Source organism: Pezoporus occidentalis, unplaced genomic scaffold, assembly GCF_034315485.1.
Source record: "Pezoporus occidentalis ecotype Australia unplaced genomic scaffold, CSIRO_AGI_Poc_V1 ctg5, whole genome shotgun sequence".
Lineage (NCBI taxonomy): Eukaryota > Metazoa > Chordata > Aves > Psittaciformes > Psittacidae > Pezoporus > Pezoporus occidentalis.
In genome coordinates, this window is record NW_026915835.1 from 4,175,127 (window position 1) to 4,203,003 (window position 27,877).

Consider the following 27,877-nt stretch of genomic DNA (forward strand, 5'->3'; position numbering starts at 1 on the left):
CCAATTTGTTGTCTAATTCTATCAAGGTGGTTTGTTTTTTTTTTTCCCATAAGAGCAACCATAACAAAAAGCCTATTAAGGAACATAATATTTTGCATTAGACAAGGGCATCTTGAATGTATTAAAGAGCACAGTGAAAAAAAAATCTTTTAACAATGACAACACAATTAAAAAAAAAAAAGGAAAAAATCCCATCCCAAATGAAGATGGTTATGTAGAAATTCAGGGTAACTAAAAAAATCTCTTAAAAAAACCTCCAAATCTTTTAATGCTTTTGGACTTTTTTATGCTTCATTCATATTCTTCATGTGCTTCTCTCCTTGCTTTCAGACTTTCACAGTATATCCATGTTTGGCACAAAACTGCAGGTCTGGAATTCAAGTATACAGCATGGATGAAATAGAATCATAAAGCGTCTATAGTCCCATGTCACAAATTAACTAAAAATATTTTTTTATCATAGAACAGACAAAAAAAAAAGTTTATTAAAAGCAAACAGACAATGAAAAGCATTAATGTAGGATAGTGTTTAATAAGCCATTGAAAATTCATGTAATGGATTTTCAAAACAGAAAAAACAAGCCTTTAAGATGAACTTGGCTGCTTGAGATCCACATTTTCTTTCAGTATATCTTTTGCTGTAAGGTTTTGGAATTGAGCCTTTTGTGTATGGGGTTCTCAGAAGGCTCACTGAAGTCTATGGAAATTTTCTATCAGTGAATGTGATGTCATTTTCAAAAGACACAAAGTAAGGATAAAGCTAGGACTTTTAAACTTTTGGAATGCATAATAAATCAAACCCTTGTCTCTAACAGGAGATACTTTATTGAGCTGACAAAAAGCATCCAGTGTACTTGATGGAGAACTTCCTACTCTGAGAAAGGATGAGAATAGGTTAAGTCCATACTTCTCCCCTTTTACAGTAATGTATGTAACATATTATAAAAAAGATTATTTTAATGTAGTTTCAAATACTCAAATAATTTATTTCACTGCAAATGTACACATCTTTAAGTATATGTGCTTATTTTTAGGAAGGTTGAGAAGATTGCTCGTGTTTGCAATGGTACTTAAGAAGGAAGTAAAAGCAAACTTGTCTTCCTCATTACTGCTCTTTTCCCCCTGTCATCTCAAGTATCTATGTGTGCATAATATATTAAAGACCACTGCTTTAAGTTGAGTAAGGGGTTGGAATATATCTTTTGGGCATTTCTACAGTTGTACTTTTTTTTTCCCTTCCCCTTTTTGGATGAGGTAAGAGAAGACAATTTTTTTTACTCTTTCTGACTCTGAAACCCTACCAGTTGCATTCATGAGCCAACACCTAAAAGAGGCAAGCAATAACATTTTCATAAACATTCTCTAACACAAGCCAGCTGCCAAAAGATTGCACCTTTTTTGTACATCTGAAAATACATAAATATTCTTCAAAGCAGTTTTTTGTGGAGAAGTAGTTGTATCTTGGGCGTGTAGTATTTTTTAATATCAAAACAGTTTTTCTGCAGGCAAAGTTCTGATTGTATGAAGAGAGATAGAATAAACAGCAGTGGATATTGATGGTAATTCGATACGTCATCAATAGTGAAAGACTTTTAAGGTTAAAAGGTGTGCCTCATCCCTGCAGATAATGAAACTCAAATAGATTACATGGATAATTCAAAGTTCATATGGATATGGAAAAATGTGGTTGGAGTCATGGTAACATTATACAACGATATGTTAGATTGATGGGGGTCAAAGCAGCAAAAATATGAAGCCATACTAGTGTTAAAATCTAAAATACTTTCCACTGCTTAAAGAAGTATCTGGGTTTTTTCATTATTAGGAATAAAGCTGCTATGTGCCAGTCCGAAATGCCATTGTTCAGAATTCAAGACATTGGCAAAGACAATAGTATGCTGTTGCTAGGTCAACATATTGAACATAAATTGTGTCTGCAGATGGAAAACTACAAACAACAGGTCACATCTCTTGAATTCTGACTTTCTGAGGTTTAGTCCTCTCTGTGAGACACAAGCAGGTACAATCTATTGGCATTATTTACAATTATTAATTCCTTCTCTGTCCAGGCCAAGATATATAGGAATACACAACATGCTCTGATATTAATATTTCTCAAAGATTCTTGATCCTTAGTTCATACAAGCTATCCAAATGCTTGTAAGGATAAGAAATCTGTTTGTATAGGCTAGATTGATTTGGGACTTTGTGGTTTTCTAACTCACTATTCATTTAGATCATGTCTTCTGATAAAGAAAGATGAGAACCCTAGATAGTCTCTTGCATTTTCCAGAGCCTGTTTATTCTGTTAGTGGCATAGAATAACAGTATGCCTATGGATGGTTTTGAATGTGATTGTAGTGGAAAAGATTATTTATTCCTGTTATGTCAATGATGTAAGAACTCCCAATGCTGTTACCTCATTTCAATACAGATGCCTAATAAAAGCATTGCTGACCTACTGGGTTAAAAAGGGAGGCAGGGATCTAATGCAGTGCTGCACCACAGGAATGACAACATCCCAGTCTTGCAGATTCCTGTGATTTTGCTTTCTGCAGGAAACTAAGAAATCATTAAGCTTTGAAACCCTTTTTATTATTTTGGTTTTGCACAGATAGATAGAAGGTAAATAATGATCTTTGGCTGGATGAAGTGACAATCTGATTAAGTGTTATCTCTAGTGTTCTGAGTTGTAAGTCAAGACCATTCTATGTTCTTGTACACGTGACACCAGAAATTAATAGTTTTCCACAGAGATAGCATTTGGAGGATGTATTATCTGCAGGCAGACTGCAGTCTCTGATAATGAGTCTAGGTAAGTCATTGCCATATTGGGTAGCCAGCTGATGAGTTCCTCTAGAAACCCTGATAAAACCCTTTCTGCATAATGTCCATATGTATATAAATACTGTTTAAGATTCCACTTGAATGAAACTCAGGTCAGAATACTGCAATTACTAGGAAACTTAATTACTCTGTTGGAGCTGACTTATCCATTGCAATGTTAACTAGTTTTGATTTTTCCTGTATTTCCTGTTTTTCCTATATGGCGTTATAGTTTACGTACTGTGGTCAACATTAAAAGGCCAACATTCATTATGTCTTGCTGCACTAGTAACTTCAGTCACCAAAATGCTTTTTATTAAAAAAGAAAAAAAACTTGAAGAAAGTTCCACTATGGCCACATTAGTTCCTTCACCTGGTCAACCAAGAGACCACGAGTGCAGAGCTAACCATTGCTTTACAGCTATACATAGGTTGCATATGCCATCTTCAAGGAGAGAAAAGTTATACCAGTATATTTATTGTCAAAAATAGTTAACTACAAGTAAAACACTGAGTCATATTTACACTGAAGACAACATAAGAGTTACCTGGACCTAAACAAGAATTATAATAGTACAATTGTTTCAAGACTACACTTTTTTAAAATTAGCTTTTAATGTATATTTGCCCTAATAGAGCTAGACTACAGATTTGACGTATTTTCAGTGTCAGAAAAGACCATAATCTTGCTATTTATATATAATTTGCAAGTTATTATTTTCATAAAGTGTGTGAAAAATGTATTTTGTTTTCTATATATGCAACTACTTTGTTACGATTTAGGTAAGGTAAATCACTAGACTTATGACTGGATCAGCAATTTTTATTGTATGCATTTCTCACTACTGTAAGTTTCTTTCATTTGCTTTGTACTGAAATATTTATGATGACCACCAAGCTACCTGTGGTCAGTCACAACTATTTTAAGTAATTTTTATCTTTTCAATTATTTACAGTCCTACTTGTCTTGACTTACTTGAACCAGTACTTTGCCTTCTATTCATTTTTCATGCATGGCCATAGCTTACAATGAACTTTCAGTAGTTTATTATGCCTTTGTGAAATAAACCTATAATTTTCCTTTTACTTTTGTAGAATATGGAAGCCAAACTGGAAGAATATAGTGTGTGATAACTTGGTATATTTTTCATTACTGATATGTGAACTATTTTCTCTACTGTATATTTAGCTGGTTTTGTCTTTGAACTTTTGCACTTCAATCAAAGTGCAATTTTGAACAAAACTGTTTCTTAACTTTCATGGGAGGCTCAGCTAGATTTCCTTTGTAACTAACTCACAGGAGAAAAGATATCAGCAGAGAAGACCTCATTATCAGACATGGATCAAAATATATATCAAAAGTAACCAAAGGGACCCATATATGTGTATATGTTTCCTGGAAGTGATTACATCTTTGTGTCCCAAAAGCAGTGGTTGCAAGTAATACTTAAAGACTTGCTGTCTTTGTGTGATATTCATTCCCCTTAAATTTTTGCTGTTCCTGCTGTCACCATTGAGATAACAGCAGGAGCACTAGCAGAGACAAACTGGCTGCTGTTGTCATTGCTTGAGTGAGGACATCTGGCCATCACAGCAAAAAATGTCAGTTATTTTACTAAATGTAAAGTTAAAAAAATGTACCTGTAAGACTCATATTCACACAGTTATTGTTCAGATTGATGAAGTTAATTCATTTAAATAATCACGAAGTATTACTGGACTCCTACTATGTTTTAAAGTTTATTTCTATTCTACATATAGCTGTTAATTGCCATTGTTAACCTAGAATATCTTCTGTCTTTTCCATTTATTGTCTTTTTCCATGATTGTCATCATATTTCCCATGTTGAATAAGATAATGTTGGGCATTAAGATGGTTATTATAATAACTATAATGACTATATAGAAATTTTATGCATGGCACATTAATTATGTTTCTCCATAAATCCATGTTACAAAGCTCCAAGCTAATCTTGCAGTATTAGACAGTTTAGGGGAAAAGAGCTGGCTATTGTCATGTTTCCTGATTTAGGAGAGATTATTTTTGCTTCTCTGTGCCACAATAACAATGCTGCAAAATGACCTATTTATCTTTTATTGTCCAGCTTCTGGGAGACAGGTGTCAGCAGAAAGTGGAACTTCCATGTCCAGCTTGCAGATTTTTTCCACCTTGTCTCCCATGGAGCAAAAAAAGAATGGATGTAGTGGGGATCTGCATCCATGCCATTATTCACCATTTCTCATACCCTCTGGAATTAAGGTGTTTTTTTTCCAGAGATGAGTTCATAAGGCTTCAATGGATGAAAGAAGACACTGAAACTGAATTCTAAGGAACAAAATACAACTTATTGCTCTCAAACAAGAGGAAAGGGGAAGGAAGGATAAATTAAGATGTGACTTTCTCCAAATTTGTCTGACATGCTTCTTCCCCTTCCTATACCAGCTCTGGTAAATAGACTTGTGGCATAGATGTAATTTAAGTAAGAAGTAAAAAAAGTAACTGAAGAATACATAGTCATTTTTAAGTAGACACTAGAATAAGATAGTAATTTTCTCTTTCAGACAAAGTCTATGCTATCCCCATTTTTTGTGTGACGAAAATAAGAAAAACTAAAAAAAAGAATCACTTTCTACACTTTTGAAGATCTTGGAAAACCAAGCTCTAAATGGGACTGAAAACCTTATGCCACCAAGTTGCTATCTCTTTTTCATTCATTTTAAAGCATTACAGATGCATTCAGAAGACAAGACATCAGTCAGCAGTGACAGCCAACGTGAAAATGTGTAAGAATAAACTGGGATTTAATTTTTCTTTACTAAGCATAGACAACTATCATAACTAATGCACTTCTAATAGCACAGCATTTTTTCCCATGAAGTAATCTCATCTGTTTTGTTATGTGTTAAACCTAATTAGAAAGCAACAGTCCTAGCAGTTATAAGAAGAAAAGCAATATTTCTTTTGACCAGTGTAGGTGAAATCTACTGCAATTAAAGTTATGGCAAAGTTTATGCAAGAACAGAGAGATCATATCTTTGTTAAATAGGCTGTGAAGTCCTCCTACTTTTGGTGCTTAATTACTGGTGTCATGCTTGTAATAGCAGCATCTGTGCGCACTCAACACTCTAATGGGCAGCTCCTACAGGACTAATGAATTTTAATTGGTGGTGTTTAGCGTGGCTTTTGGTTTCTGTCTCTTGTAGAGGAGGCTATGCCCTTCTGCTCTTCTGTCCCCAAGTGAGCTGCATCTCTGTTGGGGAGCTCATAGATACAGATGGTCAACAAAAGGTGAAGAATGCCAGAACTCTCTGGGCATCAGTTGCTTTTTAGTAAAGATAAAGCTTGAATTGCTAATCAGCTTGCTTTTTCCACCCAAGCTGTTTACGCTGTGGGCTTAATGTTAATCTGTTTTAGTAAGATGACACATTCCTTTTAAATTAAAAATATGCTTCCTATGTTGGCGACTCAGAAAGCAACCTTCTTCCCAGTCTTCTCATAGGTAGTTTTAAATGTAGCATCCATTGTCAGATGCAAAACAAAAACATCTTGTGGTGATGCTTAAACATTTTAGCCATTCCCAGGGATTTTGCAAAGTACTTAAAAAGAATACATTTTTCTAAATGTGCAGTTTACTCTCTAAATATTATTTTTTTTCTGTAGGTATTCTTTTTTCTCAGATCAGATGCTCATTCTTCACACTGGAACTTCCTTCATTTGTGCTTACAAAAAGATGCAATGGAAGGTAAAACGTATTTGGGAGAAGTATCATTACTTTAATAAATCTCAAGTTTCTTTTACCTGATAGGTAAGACTTCTAAAAGGGGTGGGGAAGTAATTTAAACATAAAATATGAGTGGCATGAACTTCGTGTTCAAAAATTCCTGCTTTATGAACAACAAATCTTTAAATCACCAATATCTCAGAGGCTATATAGAGATATGTTATAATCAAAATCTGGTTTATACAAAAAAAGGAAATTGTTCAACCCATGTTGGGTAATTAACAGAGCTATTTGTTATTAGTTTTAAGGCAATTGTTTGCCTGCTTTCCTTTAGCCTATCTCCCTAAAGGAATAGTCAAAAAGTAGGAATGAAAATGTGCTGCTTGTGAGTGATTTCTCTGAATTGTTATCATCTGTAGTTCCCTTTTGCTGAAAAAAAAAACAACACTCAAACCACAAACAAAAGCACAATACCACTTTCCTTTAAGTATATTCTCATATTTTTAAAAAAGACAAAGAGCTAAGAGAGTTTTTTTAATCTCAAACATGTAAATACATTAACTAGATATAATTATGATTGAATGGCTCAGTTATAGTCAAGGATGAGTCAACCTTTAATTGCAGTTGTTGCATCAAGCAACATGTGCAGTTGTCCACTGTGACTACTAGAAATAATGCTACTAGAAAGTGATTACTAGAAATAAGCTGCTCCAGAGGACTTGACAAAAATAAGTTAATAAAATGAGCCACTAAAAAGCACTGCTTTTGATTGATTTATTCCAAGCTCCACAGCTAAAACACAAGAAGATTTATGTGAAACTGTTATTATTTGATAACAAGTACATACCAGTTACAGGTGATATAGTTTTATACAGAAGCTATTCAGAAACTCAAATCTATTGACTTCAGCTTGCATGTAAAACTATCAAAAGACCTTTTAGGATAGGTAATCCCATCAGTTATATTTGCAAAGAGCAGATTTTAATAATTCAGTCAAGATTTCTTGTGTAACAAGAACTGCACAAAAGTTAGGAAAAAGAATACTCATATATTCTTATGAAAGTTTTAAAACAAGTTAATCTTCTATCATGTTTGTGCATATATTGGGCTGTACGTATTAATATTTTCTGGCTTGCTGTATGGCTGCAATTAAGAAAGCAATAAAAAGAGTTTAAGTAGCTGATGAAGGAAGGTTTACATTAGCATGAACTGATTTTTCCTGTATTACAAAGCTTCCAGTCATCACTAAGAATGTGGACAAAGAACTTGATATCAACTTATATTATAGGCAACAATATTCCCAGAAGGAATCAGAATAAAACACAGTTAAAGGAATGTTGCTGAGCGTTCACAAGATATGCAGTTTTGTTACGAAAATCTCTTAAAGTATTTTTGAAAGATGTATTTTTATTCAAGCATGAACATCATGTGCTTGCTCTAAACAATGAATATGAAAAAGAGTGCTTGGAGTAAGCCCGTCACTGCAGACCAAGATTTCTAATTCAGAAATAATCTGTGCAGAATTTCATATGAAACACTAAATCTGTTAAAAATGCTTTCAGTAAGCCTGCTTTAATGTCTTCTGTGCCCAAGAGGGTTGGTAACAATATGTGAGGATCACAGCTGGGGTGATCAGACATTTCTGCTACCAAACAAATTGTAGTTATTGCACTTTTAGAAATGGCAGTCCATTTATCAAGTGAGCTAGAATGCCAATAAATGGGCAGGTGAAAAAAGTTACAAAGATGGGGTCAATGAATGAGGTACAAAAAAACAAACAAGAGTAGCAAAATACTCCCCAGTGCAGCTGAATACTGAAAAGTAAGGCACGTGGGAGATTTCATGCCACCCATGCCAGGTAAATCATGTCTTAAATGCCGTATATATATATATATATATATGTCATTTATATATATATATATACACATATATCTACATATATATATGTACGTGACAGCTTGAGATAGGGCTATTCTTTGTTCTCTGTTCATTGTATAATAAGTGGAAAAAATATGGTTAGAGTTGTTTTAATTTAAGTTTGATGACACTAGAATATTTTTACAGCAGATGGAAAGCAGTCCATCAGATGACCGTCAGATCACTCCATGTTATTGTTGCACACACACATATACACACATGAACAAGTATATAAAACACAAGATATCTGGATAAATTTATTTAAAATTAAAAATGAAATCTGGGAAGCCTGTCAAGCTTGCTCAGAGGTTTAATGGTCATCATGAGCAAAATACTGGCACACAATGCAAATCTGCTGGGGGGGGGGTATATTTTTGACAGATGAGCAGTTACTCTGCAAAAAAAAATATTGAAGGCTTCACATTAGAGTTATGGTGATATAATAGCTCCCTGGCAATGAAGGAACAGCCCTTTTCCTGATCATATAGCTGTATTCTCTCTTTTACACCTGTATGGTGGCTCATCAGCTGGTCAAGTGAGCCAGAACAAACATCTAAAAACAGCAGAAATCTATTTATTTGGGTTTGTTGTTTGTTTGGTTTTTTTTTGCATCCTTTTATTTTGGGTGGAGAGGGAAGAATAGATGCTTTAAACGAATTTTGCATTTCTGATTCTACTTATGGTGTGATCAGACATCCAACACAAGTACAAAGGGTGTGGCTACTTCTGCAACTATGAGCTATTTGTTAAACTGTGATTGCTGAAATACAGCACTTAAAGAAAAGACTTAATTTTACTACTACCAGGACATTGTGAAGTGAATTCCTTAAAGTACCCTGTAGAAGGGAACAGTATCTTCAATAAAATGATGAGTGGTTACAGAAAAAGAAAAGCGAAAAGAATGTGTTTAATAGACATGCTTGTTATGAACTTTCATCAATTGACCTCCTGTATAAAAATTTTTACCATCCTTTTTCAAAGAAGGTATAGTATAGATGTGTGGAAGGCTTCAGTTGCTATTATCATCGATGGCAAGAATTAGGTTTCAACCCTATTTCCTTCCACATGCATTTCTTTGTTTCAGTCAGAAGCTGCCTGGATCTTCTCATCAGCACAGAAGATGTGGACACAGAAGAGATTGCTAGCAGCATTTCTGAATCCTTCTCTAGATGTTCTCCCAGCAGAAAGCAGCTTTTATTTAACATAGGAGATAACCAAGAGATATTCTAGGCACCAGTGAAACAAATCAGTTTCAAATCAGAGCACCCTGGCAGGCTTTCTGCTATTGAACACTGCCTGCTATTTGGTCTCTTGTAAAGGAAGATGCATACTGTAAATAGTTTCTTGGCAGATTGCCATTTAATGCCCAGTGCCAGGAGTCTAGCCCTGGCCTTGTTGTAAGCCCAGACCCATGGGCTCACCTGCCATTATGAGGTCAGAAATTTGAAAGGCACTGGTATTATTTAAGGCAACAGTTTAATTTAAACATTAAAACCAAACAAGCATAATGAAACCCGCTGCAATGGTAACTCCATGCACACTCATGTTGAGAAAATATATTGATCACCCTTTGCAAATATGTTCTTTAATACACTGTAAAACCTAGACAGTATAGTATAGTAAATAAAATGGAGGACAGCAAAGTGCATGATATTAGATCAGCGTATTCTGCAACAGAGATATGAAATAGCTCAGGGCACTTGCTTCCTAAAGGAGCATTAACTAGCTTCCATATATTAGCCCAGGGATCAATAGATAGTTCAATTCTCAGACCTTCATTCTAGCTCTCAGTAACACAATATTATCTAATCCATGTCCTACTCATTATCAATAAAATAAGAGAATGCTGTTGAGATGTTTTGGGCCAGACCTCGGTGAGGGTATCTGCTTCTCAAATTTTCTTGGTAAGTGTTGTGGTTTAAACCCAGTCAGGCAATTTGTTCACTCACTTCCCCCCACTTCTTGCCCTCCCCCTGCTCCCGGAGGGACGGAAAGGAGAGTCAAAAAGAATGCAACTCCCATGGGTTGAGATAAGAACAGTTTAGTAACTAAGGTATAACACAAATCACTACTGATACCACCAATAATAACAATGATAAAGGAAATAACAAGGGAAGAGAATACAACACCTCACCACCAGCCAACCGATAACTCACCCCCCAGGCCCAACCAAGCACCGACCCATACCTCCTCCAACCCTGCAGTCTCCCAGCCTTTCCGCCTAACTCCCAGTTACATCCTGGGCATGACGTGCTGTGGTATGGAATACCTCTTTGGCTAGCTTGGGTCAGGTGTCCTGTCTCTGCTTCCTCCTGGCTTCCCCTCCTCCCTGGCAGAGCATGAGGCTCACAAAGTCCTTGGCCAAACCAAAACATCGGTATCAGCTCTGTTCCTGAGCTGAAAGTCAAAACACTGCACTGCACCAGCTACCACGAAGGAGAAACATGACTGCTACTGCTGAACCCAGGACAGTAAGAAAAAGAATTTTTAAGGTCACTAAGGAAAGTTTGTACAAAGCAGCTGCTCTGCAAAATGATAGAAATTTTTCCTTCAAATGTAATGAGCTCAAAGTCAAATACACGGAAGTTTTTGGTGTGCAAAACTGGGAGACGAGCATTTTTCATTTCTAGTTTTCTTCCTCTTCTCATTTGTTGTTTCTGTATGTCTGACTCCTGGGACCTATCTTTTCTCTTCCCATGTCAGCTGCTCACTGGCAAGAAAAACATTAAGGTAGTATTGGAAACAGTTTTGTTTCTCAAGTCCTTTGACTGCCTGAAGCTCTAACAAGACATTCACGTGAAATACCGTATCTACAGAGGTGATAGTGAAAAAAGTAACATGATCTTGAGATTCTGTCTTCTGTTTATGATATGTAATTTCCACCCACCTGTGAGGTCTTTTTCATTCACACATTTTCATGTAATACTATTGACTGAGGAGAAAATAAAACTTGGCTTGAAATGCCAAGGTTTCTTCTAGAGTAAACATAGACTAACTTTTGTTCTGTAAAAGCCTCCAAGCAGGGTTATGTGATACAGATTATCAGTGTCTGAATAAAGAGAATAGATCCTTCCCGAGCATCTAGTATCCCTCAGGGATACCTGTTGATTCCATTCTGCTTTTCTTATTCAATGGGTCACACAGTCAGAGACATGATTTTATCTCCAAAAACACCAGCCAAAATTACTAGCCCACCATAAGGCAGAAAAGGATGAGGTAATGATTTGCATGACTGGTAGTGCAGTAAGTCATCATTCCTGCCCCATCCAGATAGTAGCAGGGAGGAAGTGGTGCCACCCCATGCTACTCACTGAAGCACACAGAACTGAGTTCTCTGAACTTTGAGCATTGCACAGAGACATGGCAGGCTGTGTTCTGGCATCTGACAACAAATAAAAGAGTTTACATCAAGCTTGTCTGTTTTGCTTGATGCATCATCCAAGTATCCATATGCAGCAAACAATTTGCACAGAGTTGCTATGGCCTTGATATTGATTTTAATAGAGTAAATCTGAAGCATATTGGTGTAGCCAAGTGAAGCATCATTTTTCCATGGTGCTGAGGCACAAATCAGAGTAATATATGTAATTTCTAGCATACCATTTTGTTTTAAAAAACAAGATGGTTTTGAGGAGTTGAATCAGTACATTAATTGTGGAAACCTCCTGTAACAGGGTGTTAATTTAAATGTCTAACAATCAGAACAATCAGTACAGACGCCTAGAAAAATAGACACAGTTCAGAAGTCTGTGCTGTTTATTTTTGTGGTGTTTAGTTGATTTTTTTTCCTAACAGCGAAAGCAACTGTGTTTCAGGGTCTCAGTACAGACCATCAGGAATACTTAAATGCATATCTTTTGGGGGGGGAATGGCAGCTCCTCCCCACAAACCCACAGAGGAAAGCAGATGAAGGATGTCTTTTTGACAATCAAAGCTTTAACAGAAAGGCATAGACAAACCTGGTGAGATGCAGCTAACCTGCGGATGAAGCACTCCATAGACAGGTAGGAAAAGCCTCACACTCACAGGCCCTTGTTCTCATGGGTGACTTCAACCACCCTGACATCTGTTGGAAGGACGTTATGGCACAGCACAAGCAATCCAGGAGGTTTCTTGATTGTGTAGAAGACAAATTCCTTCTGCAAGTAACAGAGGAGCCGACAAGGAGAGGTGCCATGCTTGACCTTGTGCTGACCAACAGGGAAGGGGTGGTTGGAAATGTGACGCTCCAGGGAAGCCTTGGATGCAGTGATCATGAGATGGTCGAATTTGAGATCCTTAGGACAGTGAGAAGAGCGTGCAACAAGCTCACTGCCCTGGACTTCAAGAGAGCAGACTTTGGCCTCTTCAGGAACCTGCTTCGGAAGGTTTCATGGGATACAGCCCTAGAGGGCAGAGGGGCCCAAGACTCTTGGTTGATATTCAAGGATCACCTGCTACAAGCTCAGGAGTGTTGCGTCCCAACTAGAAGAAAGTCCAGCAGGAGGGCCAGGAGACCTCCTTGGGTGGATGAGGAGCTGCTGAGGAAAATTCAGAAGAAAAAAGAGGCTTATAATAAGTGGAAGCAAGGACAGGTGGCATGGGAAGAGTACAGGGATGTTGTCCAAGAAGCTAGGGACCAGGTTAGGAAAGCTAAGGCTCAGTGAGAATTAAACTTAGCTAGAGGAATTAAAGATAACAGGAAGGGATTCTACAGGTACATAGCAAATAAAAAACAGACTAGGGAGAATGTAGGCCCCCTCAGGAAGCCCTTGGAAGAACTGGATACCCTGGATTTGGAGAAGGCTGAGGTTCTGAATGACTTCTTTGCCTCAGTCTTCACTGGCAAAGGCTGTGACTGCACCACCTAAGTCTTGGAAGGCAGATGCAGGGACTGTGAGAATGAAGACCTTGGGCCCACTGTAGGAGAGGATCTGGTTTGAGACCATCTTAAAAATCTGAACGTGCACAAGTCCATGGGTCCTGATGAGATCCATCCACGGGTCCTGAAGGAGCTGGCAAATGAAGTTGCGAAGCCACTGGCCATCATATTTGAGAAATCATGGCAGTCAGGTGAAGTTCCCAATGACTGGAAAAAGGGAAATATAACCCCCATTTTCAAGAAGGGGAAAATGGATGACCCGGGGAATTACAGACCCATCAGTCTCACCTCTGTGCCTGGCAAAATCTTGGAGCAGATTCTCCTGGAAGGCATGCTAAGGCACATGAAAATCAACAAGGTGCTTGGTGACAGCCAGCATGGCTTCACTAAGGGCAAATCCTGCCTGACCAATTTGGTGGTCTTCGATGATGGGGCTACAGAACTGATGGACAGGGGTAGAGCAGTTGGTGTCATCTACATGGACTTGTGTAAAGCATTCGACACTGTCCCACATGACATCTTTGTCTCTGAATTGGAGCGACATCAATTTGATGGATGGACCACTCGGTGGATAAAGAACTGGCTGGATGGCCGCACGCAAAGAGTTGTGGTCAATGGCTCAATGTCCAGCTGGAGACCAGTAATGAGTGGTGTCCCTCAGGGATTGGAGTTGGGACCGGTCTTGTTTAACATCTTTGTCGGTGACATGGACAGTGGGATTGAGTGCGCCCTCAGCAAGTTTGCTGATGACACCAAGCTGTGTGGTTCGGTTGATACACTGGAGGGAAGGAATGCCATCCAGAGGGACCTTGACACGCTGATGCCAGCCTCATGAAGTTTAACCATGCCAAGTGCAAGGTCCTACACCTGGGACGGAGCAATCCCAGACACAGCTACAGGCTGGGCAGAGAAGAGGTTCAGAGCAGCCATGTGGAGAAGGACTTGGGGGTGTTGGTTGATGAGAAAATGAACATGAGCTGACAGTGTTCCTGTTAGGGTGGTGAGGCACTGGAATAGGTTGCCCCGGGAGGCTGTGAATGCTCCATCCCTGGCAACATTCAAGACCAGGTTGGACGAGGCCCTGGGTGATATGATTTAGAGTAAGGTGTCCCTGCCCATGGCAGGGGGGTTGGAACTAGATGATCTTAAGGTCCTTTCCAACCCTGACGTTTCTATGATTCTATGATTCTATCAGAAAGCCTGCAAAAATCTCATACTTACACAATTACAAGGTATTATTGCTGTGAAAGAGATTAAATCAATAAGGAGAAATGGGAGAGAACAAGATAGACTGCATTTATTTGTGCCTCTTTTGGTGATGGTATATATAATGCAGAAGCCTGGTCATTTCAAATGTTCATCCACATCTTAACTAATAGCATCCGTTTAAATAAATAAATAAATAAATAAATAAATAAATAGAACAACGGTAAAAGGAAATAAATAAATAAATATATATATATATGAGTACTGAATAAGGCTGTATTTAATCCATTTTTGCCAAGGCAACTTTATTTAGAAAGCTGTTTACCTTTCTGAAAAGCCTCATTAGGCATAAAAACAAAGAATGAAGTTGATTAATGTGCTCTAAGTGTGATGTTCAAATTGTAATTTTCATATACGTAAATGGATGCTTCTGCTGTATTTTGTTTCATAATTTACAGAGTTAGCACCGTCCAAACCACTAATCAGTTTCTTTTTATGAAGACAGCTGCAAAAGATCCTCCTAGAATGCTAATTTTCATTAGTGCCTTCGCTTACCAAGAACAAGGGCCTTTCTCACAGATAACCTCATCATTGTAAACTGGACCTAGGAAGATGTAGTTGATTTGTAATTCAATTTGGAGACACTATTTTAGTTTAGTTTATTTTGCAAGGTAATCTGAAGAGGAAAAAAAAGAGCAGCAAAAACCCCGCAACTGGATGGATTTATAAGAGAAGAGTGCCTATAAATCAAGGTGGTTATCTTTTCTTTTTTTTTTTTTTTTAATATATATATATGATCATCTGCTGAGCTGACAGGAAAAAAAAAGTGAGTTACACGCAGATGAAATTTCTTTAGGTACAGTCTGTATATTTTGTAGGATGATGACATTAATACAGATTAAACACACCACTTTTCTAGTAATTCTGTTCTAAAGGTCCTTTAATGCAAAAAGTAGTGCTATAACTAGATGCACTGTGGCAGGAAGCAGGTAAGACAAACAGATTAATACATTGGGTTATCATGTATGAAAAATGAGGTTTAAATCAGAAGTAGTTACAGAATGTTATGTTTTATGGAATTGCCTCAGTTTCTCTCAGCAGTGTTAAACCAGCTCATTGGCAGCATTAGTTTCTGTTAATTTAGAATTTTCATGCTTCAGTGACAGTATTGATTTTTTATGACATTGTAAATAGAAGGTAACCAATCAAATGGTCTAAATATATTAATGTTCTACCTTTGTGCATAGGTATGAGAAGATTAAACTAATTCTGCTGTACAAAGAAAACACCTGCACGGAAGCACTTAAAGTACATTTGCTGTTGCAAGGAAGAATATTTTTCTCAAAATATTTTGCAAAAGAAAGAACAAAATTAGAGGTACTCCCCTAGCTTTAATACTGCAAACAGCAGCAATGAAACAGTCTAGCAGTTTTTATAACAAATCCAAATATAATGTGTTAAATAAACTCTGACGGTTTCAGAAATCAGTCTGAGAACAGCTGACACATATTCAGGAGTCCCTGCAGTATCTCCACAATGATTAGAGATCTGAAAGCACATTTCAAAATGGAAAATGTCCTCTGTTGCCTTTCCCAGAAATACATGCTTATACCCATTAACTCCAGCTTCAGTCTTTTCCATTAAATCCTCCCATCTCTTCCACTTAGTCTATACAGTGCCCCTTCTTATCCACATCCTGATCCTTCCATCTGCATACAGATGCCTGCCCACCCTGATCTAAGTCACTGAAACGACACTCAGGGTCAAGCAAGCAGATCTGGGATCCCTCTTGTGGAGAAAAACTCACACTGATGAGACAACATAAACAGGATGGGATTTTCCAAAAGGCAAATTAATATTCTGTGGTTAAGCGCCTTGAATATCAGACTGTACAACTACTGGAAAAAAAAACAAAACAAAACAAAAAAAACACCCCAAAACCTTTGCATTCATGAACTCTCTGCCTTTCTGCCTAACTTCCATAATTCATTGGCTCTATGTGATGTGTTTGTAAGTGATTTCACAGAAGAACGCGAGAGAACAATTATAGAAACTGTGCCTTAATGAGAACAAAGTTGGGGGAAAAGATAACAGTGTACTATTGAACTGAGAGAATGCTAAAATAGCTGGCATAGAGGACGAGAAAAGAAGATTCTGTAGAAATAAAGGCCATATGAGGTGCAATAAATGTAATTGACAAACTGAGAAAGGCTAAGAACATCATATAAGCTGACTTCTCAGATGTAAAAATAGCACACTGCTTATGCAAATCTGCTTATTTTAGACAAATGAACTGCCTTTTTAGGTGCATGAGAATGTCAGTCTTCAGCCCAGATATGTGGAAACAAGACTGTCTTATATAGAGGATGTTATCTGTGAAAAATACAGCAAATCAGGATGAGTTAAAGAAGGGGAAACAGAAAATGCTCTTGGGTCATAAATGATTTTGAGACTTAGGGTGACAAAGCCTGGTATCAACAGAGGCGTTGAAGGCAAAAGAGAATATAAGAAGAGAAATGAAGGAGCACTGTTACTGTTAAAGAAGCACAGCCATGGAGGTGCTAAAAAGCTTTCCTTGCTGATTTCTGCTTACTTGCTTTTTGTGTTTCACATCTATAAACAGCTAAACAGTTGGGACTACTAGACTGCTAGATTGTCACTACATAATCCTATTGCTGGTACTCCTGACTGTGGAATCATCAGAAGCTATAAAAGAAGTAAGTTAACAGAGAAAGAAAAGAAAAAAAAAAAAAAATGCAAGTAGTTAGGCAGTAAGAGATAATGAGAATCACGGCAAAACTGTCCTCATTTGGTTTTAGAGGAACTTTGACAGCCATTTGGCACCCACAGAAATAATTTCTCACATGCTGACAAGCCAAACGTAGCACCTGATACATGAGCTGTATTCAATGCTTTTTGTAACATCTGCAAAGTGGAGGTTGCCTATCCATTCCTTATGTTTCATTGGTTTACTGCACAAAATGGATAAAAGTCAAAACATGATCTATGAAATGTCTTAGAAACAGAGACATTTTAACTAAATACTCTGAAAATCTAGACTACTTGGAATTATATATATTAATTTGCTAATTTTATCTATTCTCAAGAAATAATATTTTGATATGAATAAACCAACATTATCAAATTGACATAAGCATGGAAAACAGTGAATTATGCCCAAATAAAGATGTCTTGTAACATGAAGAGAAAAAAATTTTTGTGTGCTGGTAAATTGTGTCTTTATGTGAGGGAATTCTTTTCCTCTGAACTCCCCCAGAGAAGCTCTGTCTGAAATATGGTTTACTGAAAATGCAAAATTATGTAAAAATTATAATTTCACATAATGTAATAACTAACTGAAATCTCCATTTCACTGAAAAGACACATGGATGCCCTCAAATAGATGAAAGACGGTGTGTTAGTTTATAGCAACTTTTCCTTAGAATGATAACTGAATCCAGCAAAACAGATTCCAGTGTTAATTATCCCTGATGACATATAGGGTTTTACTTCTATTATTATCAAAGATCACTTTGAACCCATATGCTTGCCTTTTGCACTAGAATGTTACTTGCATAAAAGAAAATCTAAGAGAAATGTTATTTCCATGAAAAACTTTGCAGTTATATAGCACATATAGAGACTATAGGAACTACAGTACATTCTGATCTATAGTCTGAAACTATATACAATTGGAATATAATGGACAAATTCAAGAACGAACACTAGGGAAGCCCACTTAGAAAAAATCTTAGGAGCAGAAGTTATTAACGCTCATTCAAGTATCCACATCATAGACATGTAGAATAATTTAGGCTGTTAAGAGAGCTTTGGGGTCATCTACTCCAAACTCTGCCCTGTCAGCAGGGCAAATTCGATTTGAGCAGGTTGCTTGCTCACTGACCAGCTGAGTTTTAAAGCTCTCATAGGAGGCAACTGATAGCAACTCAGATAACACTGTGTTTGAGACACCTGTTGAATTATCAGTGAAACTGCATGAAACATCACCAAAAGAAATACAGGGTAATTAATGTGAAGAAAATTAACCAAAACTCTTTCAATTCATTTTTCTTAAGCTGTCACTTTAAGGAATACAAGGAATGCTGTCAGTAATCATGGTCACAGAGAGTTCAAGACTCCTACATATTCTGCAGAAAATTGTTTGCACAAATGTTCACACTGTATTTGCAAGTCATTCTTTGTAAGATTTTTCAGGCATCCAAATAAGGAGTAGAAACAACTTCATGCAATTTATGTAATCATAAACTACTGGTAGTGAAATCTTACTGAATATATACTGAAGTTTGTTGACTTAAGTTGATCAAACAACTCTCAACAACCAGATTTCTAAACCTCAAAGTCTACTTGTGGGTAATTTACAAGTAGGAAAAGGTCACGCTTTGTTCATAAATTATTCATTATACACAGCCTGCTCAGTACAGATCTTTGACTCCATTAATAAACAGCACAGATGACAATCTAATATTTTTAAACTTCCTTTTATAGTCACCCTTTCAGACATCTGGCTTTTATTTCAAGTTTCTAGGAGTCTTCTTATCTATGTTATTAAAAAAGTGCCCAATGTTAAAAACACACTTCATTTTTGCAAATCTAAGTCCTCCACCATCTGCAGTAATCCACATAGTTTTCTTTTAGGAAAAAAAGCTGATGAATTAGTCAGAGAAGAGTCAACTTCCAAAGCCAAGGATTCAAACACCCTTATTCTAGTTCTTTTGCATTTAATCCCCAGGATCTCATCTTGAGCATATCATCTCATTAGAATTTAAACACTATCACAGAGTCAAAGACTTCCTCAGACATGTGCTATTTCATTGCATTTGAGGTTTGATTCTACGGCATTGATGGCTTATAGTAACACTTCCTTTACCATCTACAGAAAAGACTGGCCATGGTGCATAAGTAGACAATAGATAGGTTTAAACTTACATCTAAAAATACAGTAGAGCTATTTTTCTTGTAAGAAACACCACTTAGTGAGAGCACAGATATGTACTGCACCAGATCAAGTTTGAGTGGTTTTAAGAAGCCACCCCATGTAGAGCCCATTACAATAATCCATTTTGATGGATGAAATCCAAGCATACATGCTCTCCTGGTAATTTCCTGCATTGAAAATATTTAAATACAATAAAAGAATTATAGTATTAAATAAATTTCCTTTTTGATATTCATCAGCCACTGAAATAGGAAACTTCTAAGTGCATGTCAGAGGCCTTACACTTTAAGTAAGTAACATAGTGTATATGCATAAGCAGCTCACCACCAGCGAGATTCAACAAAGTTATTCTGAATAGCCACTCTGAGTGCTTTGTCTTCATGAAGTACTGGCCTTTTTTCTACCTGCAATAGTGCAACCAGTATTAAATATTTTTCTGTTCATGTATGTAGCAATTCAAGGAGAAAATGGAAAACAACATGGCGTACATTTATCATGTTCATACCTATCTGAAACTAAGACCATAAGTGATTCTGGATAATAGCATGAGAAAATAAAAAGCAAGGTACAAATCTATAGGAAGTATAGAAAAGAATATAAGAGAAATTATCCACATCTGACGAATATGAGATGGCTTCTAAATAAAAAGAGTAAAAAAAAAAAAAAAAGTAGGTATTCAGAAAGAGAGTGATATGTAACCCATACACCACATAAATATTACTAGCTCTGAGAAAAACAGATATGTTAAGACATACTACTTACAGAAAAAAAAAAAGGAAAATCTTTTTTCATTTATTAAAAGTAGTGTCTGGTCTCATGCATTTATGGCAATGGATTAGTATCAATATTATAATAGACTGTAAAATTAAATTTAAACAAATGAAATGCATATACAATTGTACTGATATATTAATACTAAATACAAAGCAATAACACTCTATTTAAACTATAGTAAATTGTACTTTACTAAAACAAACACCCAAAAAGAAATCCAGAAAGACTATATAACCATATACCTATATTTTTCAAACAGCTTGCAGCACATTGAGCATTTTTTGCTACAATGCACCTTGATGTCTACAAAGTTTCAGGATAATCAGTGAGTGTATCTTGCTATTGTGCAAAGATTTGACATACCTTTTTCCACTACCTTGCACCTTTCAGCAATAGTTATCTGCATTTTTGCAAGGCAGTGGTAAAAAATTTTAAAATGACACTACTACATCTGAAAGGATTGAAAAAATTAGAGCACATCTTTGAAGGAGAAGAGCAGAATCCAGATCATCTAGAGCAAGAGCCAAGTGCAATGCATTGCCTTCTGATACTCAGTTTATAGGATAACTTCGGTTAACTGTTGTTTCCATGTTCTTGGAAAAAATAATTTAGTGTATGCAAACTGTCAAAGGGACATCATGTAAATCCATTTGACTTGGTTATAATATTCTTAGTTCCTTCATTAATGAGTTAATTATTATTTTATTATGCCTTCCTTTATTAAAAAAAAAAAACTAAAAAACAACACAGAAAAAAAAAACAGAAACCCCCCCAAAAACAGGAAACAAACAAAAAAAAGAGCAAAACAAAAATATGCTAAAAACTTATTAAAGAAACTTTTCCAAGCTCTAATTTTGCAACACCTTTCTTCTTTCTGATTGATTCTTATGTACATTCTTTACTGTTGAGTCTTCCATTCAGGCTATTAAAGGTGTTTTAAAAGAATTTGCCTTGCTATAATGCTCATGACAGAGCCAATTTCTTGCCAGAGTGTTCAGCATTCTGTGCAGTGGCTATCAGAACAAAGCAAAACATAACCAGTCTTGGAGATACTGTCTAAAATCTGTCACCATGTTCAAAGATTGATCTGTATAATGCATCCTGTCCTTAAGCACAACTCTGAATGTCATTCCTATTAATCCAAAAGTCCTTTCAAAGATCAACCTAGCTGAATTCTATGTTTTGCTGATTTTATAACAAAATTCTTTATACCCAAAACACATATTGGAACACAGCATTATGCTATCTGCTGTAATCCACTGTTACATCAAAGAGATATATAGAGAGATATATCAATATGTCAATTTCCTTTAATTAACTGAATATCATCTCTTTAGACTCATATCTTTGCCAAAATCTATAAAGAAGTATTGCAAGTTGGTTAGCCAATATCTTTCATCAATTGTCTCATTGCTGACAGCTCACTGGTACAGGAATCAAGAGCCAGACTTTCATTTGCTAACATATTGGGAAAGTTATTTCTGGCACCAAACTACACCTGCATATTAGAAAATGCTTTTATACATTTCCACAACCAGTTCAATGAGACCAACAGCACTAGTCTGGTTGTTGAGTCTTGTACACCTCACTGCATTGATATGGTAGAAAAAAGTATTTGATTCTTCTAAGTAAAGCTTAAGGAACAAAACCAAGAGCAGCAAAATGATACATTTTGAAAGTCAGTAGCTAGCATATAAATAAGGCAGTATGTGTCTTAAAAGCCAAAAGTCACTGCTGAAAGGACGAAATAAAGACTCCTGTATGTATCTCCCTAGTGTAGGGAGATCCCTGAATCCTAAGAATGACAAGTCTGAAGACACATATTTTAGCATTTCTCTACTGAGTAGTTAGTTCAAGACTTTTCTCCTCTCTTAGGAGTGCAAAGGTACCCTTACATCTTTCTACAACCACCTTCCTAGGAAGTGCATATGACTGCAGATCTATGATTTCTACCATAGGACCAGGCAGATAGAATTTAGGCACTCTGGTGTCTTTGGGACAGATTTAAATGATTTGAGTACTTAAGTGAGAACTTATGGGTAGAAGCTGGGGCTGTTCAGCCTGGAGAAGAGAAGGCTGAGTGGAGACCTCATAGCAGCCTTCCAGTATCTGAAGGGGGCTTATAGGGATGCTGGGGAGGGACTCTTCATTAGAGACTGTAGTGACAGGACAAGGGGTAACGGGTTCAGACTTAAACAGGGGAAGTTTAGGTTGGATATAAGGAGGAAGTTCTTTCCTGTTAGGGTGGTGAGGCACTGGAATGGGCTGCCCAGGGAAGTTATGAATGCTCCATCCCTGACAGTGTCGAAGGCCAGGCTGGATGAAGCCTTGGGTGATATGGTTTAGTGTGAGGTGTCCCTGCCCATGGGAGGGGGGTTGAAACTAGATGATCTTAAGGTCCTTTCCAACCCTAACTATTCTATGAATCCAGACCTAATGATATCACCTCTGTAACCTTAGGCACTTCATTAAGATACCTAAGAAATACTACCTTCAGTTCCCTCTGAGCAATTATCGAATCATTTATTTCATTAAAATTTGTATCATCATGCTGTCTTTCTTCATGGAATACTAAGTTTATAGCAATGAGTACTTGACTTCTGTGCTTCAATTAGATTGGGTGAATTTTCTGTAGATGTTCAAGGACAAACATGACTTAAGGAAATTTAAACCAAGGTCATTTTATTTCTTTGTGATAGGAGGAAAATCTTCAAACCAGATGATGATATTGGCATAAGAGATATCCGCATCTGAGTGTCATCTAACACCGCACCTACAATCAGTACAGACAAACAGGCATTTCTCAGGAGCAATTCATTTGCTGTCCGAACAGATGAATAACATCTCTGAAAATGCCTTCACTTTTGCAGTGATAATAAACAGAGCCCAAGATAATTGTGCATCTAAGCCTAGTTAAAATACAAAGGACTGCATTTTTAGATATCTCAGAATAATTTTATTTTAATCCTTCCATAAATATCCAAAATTATTTCAATGACTACTATACTATGTTCAACCAAATTTAATTTTTAAATTCTTTTTTTGAAGACATACCATATGAAAAGATAAGTCACAAATATATTTTGTTTTTTCATCTTCTTTTCTTTTAGTTTTGTTTTTTCAATGGAATTATGCTAGTACATGCTAAGTTCTTTCTTTCTTCAGAGAAACCTGTAGTAAATTCAATACTTGCATAAGGACTAGGGCTAATACTACTTAAGACCAAACAATTTTTTTCTGCACAAGAAGTGCTGAGCTAGGATAGAACAAGTGTCTCTATTCACTTGCACTTTAGGTCTATTCCATAGGAAATGTGTTCAGGAAAGAATTAGGGATTTCAATCTAATTCTAATCATAATTCATTTTCCATGACTTGATCATGAATTTATTTCATGAGATAAAATTAAGTTTCACTTTTAAAAAATTTAAATTCTCAACTCTGAATTGCCCGACTTTCAGACAGTTTATTGTAATTCTTATACCAATTGATGAAAAAGCCAGTTTAACCAATTAACAAATAGAAAAGCAATGTTACTTTTAACACAAGAAAATCTAAGAACAATGCTGCCTATTGGTTACATTGTCATGATTTTTCATCACCTCTAGCTTATACTGTGTGTCATTATAACTATTTAAATCTTTGCATGTCACTTCCAGTAGGCTCTGAGCCATCAATTACACTAGTTCACAGGAGAGGAGAATTTGGATTGCCCTATGTCCTCTTGACCTCAGGCTATGTAAAATGACCTTAATGGACTGGAAACAGCTAAAAGGCAAAAAACACTAACTCTAGTACTTCCTTCCTGTTTAGAGGGAGGAGAGTAAACCCAAGAAACAAGCAGGTAATTTATAGTTAAATATTTCCCTTTGATATGTATATAACTTTTCCTATTTCAAGCTAATTTGATTAAGTACTCACAAAGATGGGGCAAAGGAGAAAGGTTTTTCTTCAGGCAGCCAGCCAGGAAACACAGTAGCAGAGACCTATTATTATTATTATTATTATTATTATTATTATTATTATTATTATTTGATCTCCCAGTGATACACATAATTGACTCAAAATAACAGAGGAGCTAAATTAAATCTGAAACATTTCAGCATACTGAATCTGGGGTTTTCCAGTGCTAAGAGTTTGAACTACTTTCAATACCACAGAAAATGTAGATAAAAACATATTATGGGTTCACAAGTTGTTTTGTGTCAGCTGAACTTCAGCAACTGACAATATGGATGCTGTTACCCCACTACAAATATGAAGAAAAATATTCTAGCTTATGTCCTCTCTTGTGAAGACTTAAGCAAATGCATTTCATATTACATTTCCTGTCAGTTACATAGTCAAAGTGCAAAGTAATTACCTACATCCTATTCAGTCATCAAGATGCCTTATATACAGCATGGAGAAATGACAGCTGTGTGGAGCGATTCACCTCATTCTAAAGTAGACAGATAAAATATATCAGAAGAAATATGCCTTAGAAGTACTTATTTCTTTTTTACTAAGTACTCTACCAGTTTAGATGCAGACATCTAACCGAATTTGCACGAGACAAACAGCTACAGTTACAGCAGCTCTGCTTATATGCAACAGTTGATTTCTGGCAATAATTCATTGTATGTTTGAGCTGTGAAGACTTTTTCTATGTAAAGAGAGAAATGTAGTGCTGGCTCAAAGTACTTGTTGAGTATATGCACACCATCTTCTCCTGCTCACCTTGACCATGAAAGAATGAAAACTTGATGTATCACAGGTTAGACAGCCCACCACTTACTTCAGTCCTTCTGGTGCTCCAAGAGGACACAGTTCTACGTCCTCCATGGTTAGTGAGACCTGTGAACAGTAGAAGACCCCAGTTGCGGCTTCATAAATTTTAAGTTCAGAATACATACTGCTTTTAACTGACTTCAGCAGGAAATATACACTGGTGCAATTGGGTAAGGTAACCAATTCTGTGCTTGCCTATGTTGACATCTTACCAAGAATTAGATACTTTTATACTCAGAAATTGTGAAAGCTTGGACAGCAAAATTGGACTAGGCATACATTTACTAGGTATGTACACAGTATTGGTGGGGAGAGGCTGTTACAAAACAACACAACCAAAACTAACAGTCGATCATCATCCATTCAGTTAGCCAACAGTTTGCAAGGTTTGCTCAATTCTTCAAATTGCTGTTCTAGTATCATAAACTTTAATCTTTACATAATGGGTCAACCTCACACAAAATCCAGACTTCTCTGACCTAAAACATTAATATGTATAGATTCTATACTAATATTTTATCAGGACAGATGTTACCACAAGTCAACTATCAATGAGTTCACATCAGTTGAAGGAAAAATGTGAACTAACCATTGCAAAAAATAATATATTCCTATATTCCTATACTTCATATATAAAATATATAAACTCTTCTATTCTAGGTAGCTTAGAAATTAATCAGTGTTTGAAAAGAACATAAACAATATATAATTTATGTTAAAAAATAAGATATCTCCTTCACTGCCAAACAAAAACTGCTGTCAAAGTCTCGTCTCAGATGTGATTAACGGTATTTAGAAACAATACTGCTGAGAAATAATATGTTTTGCAGGGTGAATCCTGGAACTTAGTTACTTAGGAAATTATCTGCTAATTGCTGTTCTTCATTTGTATTCAAAGCATAACCACTGTAGCAACAGTTAAATTGCATGTAAGGATGCACTTTGTCATAATTTCATGTTTTCAGAGGCTTTTATCTTCCTATAAATTATCTGCTCATAAAGTTATTCTGAGCCCAAGGAAGGCATTTTGTATCTGTCTGACACAATGCCATTTGACTGCTTAGGATTTGCATGTTCAAAAATGTGCTACTTCTTTTGCCTCCTTTTTGATGACACATTAACATACTTGTCAACTTATGGTACTCAAAACTCCCCAGTTTTTTTAAGGCACCAGCTTGCAGTTCTCAACAAGTAGAAATGCTTCTGACACATTTGGGAGACTGCTGAGAAATAACAGAGGCTTAAGTGTTGCTCAATTAGGGAAAGGTCAGTGATACCTGAAACTGACCAAAAGGAGCAGTGACACTGAAGAAACTATCAAGGTTTGTTACATTTTCCAGTCAGGCAAAAGAGACCAGTCCACTGACATGGAAAATTCTGCTTCTGCCATTTCCTCCTCTCAAAACAAAGTAGACATAAATTTTTTTATACTGGCTGGAAAAAAAATATTTACCTGTCCTAAACAATTATTATCCTGTGAGGAAACTACAGCTAAGCAGGTGACCATGCGTATCAACATCTGACACTTGGCCACAGCTCAGTGATCTTGAGTGTAGGCATTCTGCAGTGAAATATGGGTCTAGACATCTAGCTGCTACTCTCACGTGATCCCAAGTCTAACAGTGACAGTGTCAAAGTAATTAAGCACCTCAGAAAATTGGCTGCAGAATCCAATCCAGCCTCCTCAATAATGCCGATGAGGCATGGGCTGTCACCTCCACACATTTCCTCAACAGAAAACCAAAAACATCGATGCCAGATTCACTGGGAATTTGTCGATGTAGGGGGAAAGAGAAAGAAAAAGGAAAAAAAAATAACAAAACCCAACCAAAACAAACAACCCAGCCTCAGTATGACTGGGGCTTAAGGTGCTTGCTGAATCTTCACAGAAGTGAAACCATATACACCACAATGAGAGAAAATGGTCACAGAGGAAGCATTGCAAGAAGTATCCTCCTTGTCTTATGAGGCTGTCACTTCAACTGGCATATACTGTGAAGTAACAAGCAACACCTTCTCCAGATCCCAGAAAGGAGGGAGATAAATGGCACTGAATTGGCTATGTTTCCCAAAAATGTCCCAGACAAGGTACAGCTGCAGCAGGCTGAGCAGCTGAGCCCTCGGAGACTGGGTTTGGAGTCTGAGACAGAAAGGAAAGATTTATTGCCATCTGGTAACAATGATGCTGATGTCTTCTAGAGACCCACTGGGCTAAGCAGCAACACCTAGCAACCCTAAAACTAGGACATAATTAGGTAGCTTAATTACTGAGCTGCTTATAAAGCTGGGAATTCTACATTATGTTTATGTTGTTATTACAGTTATCTTTGGCGGGGAAAGAAAGATGTGGAAAATTGAACCTTTAAGAGGATGAGATGAGCCAAACTGAAGCAGTTGCTGTCATCTGGTGTCTAATTATGTTAATCAAGGACTCCTGTTCTACAGTAGATCACCTAGGATTTGGATGCTGAACGTAGCAACCCTCTCATCCTGCCTGGCACTGAGTGACTGCTGAAAAACACAGCAACCTTGGTGGTTGACAACCTCTATATATTCTCAGGACAGCTACAGCATGAACAGTTTATAGTGCAAGTTTCTCCACTCTAACTGCCAAAATATAGCTATACTCACAAGTTTCTCATAGGTATACAGCAATATTGGACACTCCATCCCCATTAAAATGCATGGTTCTCTTACAGACATCTAATTATTAATAGCGGCTGTCACAGCAATTTGAGAGAGATAAACATTTCTATAATTTTGAGTAGAGGTTTAAGACAGCATGGCATAGCAGAGAGACAAATGCTCTATTCACGCTTGCAGCCATAACCCCCCCTTAGCAAATC